A 5591-nucleotide genomic window follows, 5' to 3' on the forward strand; every position below is an offset into this window, starting at 1 on the left:
AGAAAAAAAAAATATTTCTGAGAAGGAATTTGTTCCATTTTTATTTAGAATAGTTGTAGTAATAATGATAATGAAAACAAAAATTAATAACCAGACAGGGCCAATGCTAGAGGCGAGCAAAATCACTGCAACTGCTGGCAGCAGTGAAGCAGCTGTGCCCCAGCTGTTTTCTGCCTTGCTTAACAGATGTCTGGAAAGCCACCGCTGCTGCTGTCCCTCCAGAGGGCAAGAGACAAGGCTGGGGGGCACCAGCGGTTACCAGAAGTGTGGTTCCTCTTAGCCCCTCTCCTGCAGGAGGTAAAAACCTCAGTTCTGGCTACTTGGCGATGAAGCTTGGAGCTGCTTCCATTTAGGCACTGTTTTGCACTGAGGGATTTTACTGCCTTGCATGAGCTGAGGACAGTAAGGCAGAGCGTGCCTTGAAGGTATATCTCAAAGCATCCTGCAGAATGTGTTTTGCAAAATATCTTTTTTAGGGATCATTCCCTTACGCATAGGAAGTTAGGTTAATTGGCTGACCCACGTTAATGTACCAGGCCAGTGGCAAAGCTGACTGTTACCTTGAAGTCTTCATTCACAGGGCCAGGAGACCCTCTGTTAGTCCACAGCAGCGTATGTATTACCTACAGATAAGAAACAAGACAGAAAATCGACGTTTTTCTCGTTTTTCTTAATTTGTGCAGCAAACCCCAGGTAGTGCACCCCAGAACAAAGCTCATTTATAATGTGCCTTAGGACACTATGACTTGGATGGCATGAGACTTACCCAGTGAATATCCCAATGTCTCCGTGCAGAACGTGAGCAGAGATGAAGAACATCATCCTGCCGAGCAGGGATAAGGGAAGGGCATTGTGCAGTTAAGTGCAGACTTTGTGTGTGATGTGTGAGGCTTTTTTTCCACTGATGCAGCAAAATCTCAATAGATGTCAAGCATAGACAGGACAAACAGCTGATCTCTATTTGAATTTTGGGAGTAGCTCTCAGTGGGTGGGATTTTCAAAATTTGGGCTATATTTGCAGAGGAACAGAAGCACAGAGAGCTCCTGGGAATTTATCTGGCCCATTTCCCTCAGCTGCAGGGACTTAACAAGATGGGATACATGTGGATGGGATGGGAAGTCACAGGCTCTAATTATCTCTCAGGAAATTTAGGTTAAACATTAGGAAAAAAAAATCTAATTGTGAGGACAGTTGAATATTAATGGAAATTGCCATGGGAGGCTGTGCACTTAGCATCACTAGAGGTTTTTAAGAACAGGTCAGAAAAACATCTGTTAGGAATGATGTAGGCTGGATGATCCTGACTTGGGGAAGTAACATGAATTAAATGACCTCCCAAGTTCCCCTTCATCCCAATTTTCTTTGCTCCTGCAATGTTGCAGAGCAGCACTTGGCAGATAAATTAGCTTATGGTGATTTCAATAGATTTTTTTTCCAAAGTAGATGTTTTGAGTTCTCTCTCCAGTGTAGCATGAAGACATGTTTCAGTCAGCAAACATGCATGAGCAAATACATCTCAGAATTATTAAACTGGGATGCAAAAGGTACACATTTATTTATTTTAGGAAATGCATTTTCAAGAGGAAAAAGAGAGGAAAAAATAAGGTCACCAAAAAAGATACATCAACTCAGGGAAATTTGTGGTTAAATAAGGAAAATAAATCTATAGTAAATCAAAAGTTGTTATCTTTGGGGAGAAAAGAGAGGAAAGGAGAGAAGAAAAAATGTACACATATCATCAGAACAAAACCCTAAAAGAGAAAAATTCCTAAACAAATTAAATTATACATCTAACGAGCACAAACAGTCTTCTACTTTCAAAAGAGATTTAACCCAATTCTTCAAAGAAACAAAACCCAGCAGTAATTAGTAAGTGCTTTTATCTCTTCTGGATTAGAGTGTCCAATAAAGCTCAATTCCTAGAGGTGGTGTTTCTCCTCCCCAAAATAAAAATCATTAGAAGATGCTGCGCAGTCCTCCTGCTTCAGCCCAGTTGGATGCCACCGAAGTTGGACTGCCTGGGCTGGGCCTATTTTGCAGGAAGTCATCTGTGACTGGCCCCTGAAGAGAAAAATGAGGAAAAGAACCTCTGGAAACTGGGGCTTCTCCCTTGATGTTCTCATGAGTTAGGAGTCAGGCCTCAAAGTCCCGCTGGTCCCCAGTGTGTTGAAATAATTTGCAGCCAGGGTGTGATGGTGGTGTGCGGAGCAGCCTTGGAGCCCTGTGTGGATGTGTGGTGATGAGGGCTGCCTTGCTTCAAAGCAGGGGGAACCATGGAAAGATGAATCACCGCCACAAATATAGGTCAGGGTGGAAAAATACAACTCTGGAAAGGTTTCCAAGCTACTTGGGGAAGAAATGAAGATCAATGAATGTGCTGCTGCCTTTGACTTTTCAGCCAATAGATGCGATACCGGCACACTGAGCCAAGTGGATGTTAGGAGCCCAGAGGAAGAGTGGCAGGAGCTGCCAGGCATGTTCTCCAGCCAGTTCCTCCAGCCCAAACATGCTCATTGCTCCTCTATGGATTCAGGCATTTCCCAGGGGCAGCTGCTGCTGCTTTGGTTCCTGTGTTTCGAGAGACTAAGCCAATCTGCCTCAGCAGAGGTGCCTGGGCTCTGAGCTGTCAGCAAGGCTCGTGTTGGTAGCATTCATCATGTGGTAGCTGCTGCTCCGCCGTTTCCTTTTGCTAACTTGTATTTTTGGCTGGCTTTTTCCCCTTCAAAGCCAGGGATCTCTTTAGGCAACCTGTAGGGGCAGGGGCAGCATGATGGAGCGCAGGAAGGAAGGCCTGCTGAGCCACAAGCTGCAGGCCAGGGGCTCACTTTCTGCTTATCTTGGTGCCAGTCCCACCAGAGCTGGGATGCTGTTCCTGAACGGAAAACTTCTCACTTGCCCAGACTCGCACAGATGTAGCATTTGTGCTGCTCAGCACCACAGCCTCTCCGAGCACCACCAAGGAGGTCGCAGTTCCCATAAAGCTAACAAATCCCTCTGTCTTTCTATCCTCCTTCTTGCATAATCACATCATGTAAAAGTTAGGTGTTGTTTTTTTTTCTTCAGACAAGTACCTAAGCAAGAAGGTATGTCTCTTTTGTTTGCTAGTTATCCCACAGAACAGGTAAAATTCTTCCATGATCCTTATGCACGTATTTATTTTTTCTATTCCTACTCCAAATATCTATGTCTTTATTATTGAGATAAATTCTTGAGATAAGTGAGCTGAAGTCATCTTGGGAAAGCTTATTGTTATTCTTATCATTGAGATAGGTTCCTGTCATTAGGAATGGTGATAATTATTAGTAATACTGGCAATAATTATTTATATATTGGTATGTGGGTGTGCACTGTGGTTTCCAAGCAGGTAAAAATTAGTGCTATTTAACTGAGATAAAAGTCACAAACTCAGCAGCTGCAATCACGGCACTGTTTAATCACCAGATAACATCTTGTAAAACATCATCTTCCAAACTGAAGTGAAGGATTGCGATGCTTTTCAAGCCACAGGCACGTGTAAGGTGAGTTATGGATTGGGACTGTCCTGGCAAACAGGCTCCATCATGTCACGTCTGAGATGTATGAAGCAGAAAAAGCAAGGAGTGAGAAAGCACCGCAGGATGGAATGCAAGGAAGAGCAGGCACTGAGCCTGGGCATGCAAGGGTGCCGTGTCTGCACGTTTTTCGTTTCCCAGTCACAACGTGTAGCCAGCCCAGCAGGAAAGCTGTCATTTCTCCCTGTATTGCCACCTTCATGGCCAAAGTAGTGAGAAGTCATCAGCTGCTTCACCACGGCAGATGTAAACCCCCTGCTCTCTGCATATCCCAGGTGTTTCCAAGGCAAGGCAGCATGCAGCCTGAAGAGCTCAAACCTTAACAGCAGGGTTCTTCGCTGCCACAAATGGTTGGTGGGGATCATCCCTAACCTGCGTTGTGCAAGAAGGCAGCCGGGACAGCCGCAGCCTTTGGTCCTGTAGAGTCTGGTATGGAGTGGATGTCTCAAGTGCCTGTGACTCCTTTTATTTGGTTCTTTTTTTTCTTTAAGCACCATAGTATTTCTGTGATACAATTATCAGACCAAAGCAAAATTGCTTTTTTAATTCTTGAATTTTTAGTTTGTGAACACAGCAAGAAAAGCAGCTCCCAGTAAAGGCCACAGAGGCAGGTCATTGAGGTTTCATGTTCAGCTGCCTTAAGCTACTTTAACTGCATTTTAGAATTTAAAAGTAGAGTGCCTACGAAATAAAATCTAAAAAGCCTTCTCTTCTTCCTAGGCCAGCTGCAGACAGGCAGGGCTGGATGCAGCCCCAGTGAAGGGAGTGCTGCTGCTCTGAGCTCTGCCGGCAGCCACTGCGCTCCGGGGCCAGAGCTGGTCTCCGATGTACCAACCTGGCAGGGATGAGCATGGCAAGTCCAGAACTTCTCCAAACCCTCCTGGCAAGCAGCCAGCTGTCCTAGGCAATGTGAGGCCGATCAGCCAGACCAGGTGCTGCCCGGCTGTGCTGTGCTCCTGCCCGTAGTGTATCATCCAAGGAAGGCAGCATTTCTGCCTGTGCTGCAGCGTTAGATAATGCTCTGTGCCTGCTGTTGTTGTTCTCCTATAATTACCAGAAACGCTGCTTTAAGAAGTTACAACTTCCTGGAATGATGTGAAAAATGAACCGTTTAGAGCACCAGTGAGTAATAGGTAATTGCAGGCTGGAGCATCTTTAATCACTTTCAGCCTTAAGTACATTTTTGAAGAGCGTGGCTCATTATTACCTTGCAGATCTTGATGGAGTTGTACAATTCTGGTAGCCTAGATTACAAACGAAAAAAGAACTTTGTACACAAGGGGACTGGATGGCAATTACGGCACAGCCTGGCCCACAGGGGACAGAGGTTTAAGCCCCTGCTCTGCTGCAGGCTTCTGTGTAACTGCAGAAAAATCACAGGGATGTGTGTGTACATGGGGAGTGTAGTGCTGCAGTGGTCCCTTAAAATCCAGGTCCTGTAAAATCAGATCCCTTAGGCACGTATATATGTAATGAGAAGAGTGACCCCTGAGAGGCTATGTATAGGCTAAGAATTATGTACGATAGCCAACAAGAAAAGTTAAGACACGGCTTTGCTGCCTGGAGAAGGGTGTCAAACCTCTTCTGGGACCTTCTGTGGTCCCAGATGAATAACTTCAGGTCTATAAAATGAAGGTAAATGTTAGTGCACAGGTAAATACATGGATATGAGAAGCTCACCTGTAGCTTTCAAGTAGTATATATGCAGACATTTAATAGAGGGTGAAAGGGGTATTTTCTTTTCAATTAACATCTACACAGCATGTTTTGCAGGGCTTGGGCATGCTCTGTGCCTGGGCAGTGCTAAACCAAGGAGGAACTGGTGCTGGTGTGTCTGACCTTCCTTTGCTGTGCCTTCCCATGCCATTTCTCAGTGCCTGCCCCCGTCTTGTCCCACTCCTGGCTGCTCTCCTCACCAGGGTGACCAGCAGCAGTGTGCACTCAACCAAGGAGATGTTTCTGCCTGGGACTTTGAAAGCGAAGAAACCACACCACCTGGCTGTAGTGAGGAGAAGGGAGGATGACATGCTCCAGCCGCA

The sequence above is a fragment of the Aythya fuligula genome, chromosome 15 (genome assembly GCF_009819795.1).
Source record: "Aythya fuligula isolate bAytFul2 chromosome 15, bAytFul2.pri, whole genome shotgun sequence".
Classification (NCBI taxonomy): domain Eukaryota; kingdom Metazoa; phylum Chordata; class Aves; order Anseriformes; family Anatidae; genus Aythya; species Aythya fuligula.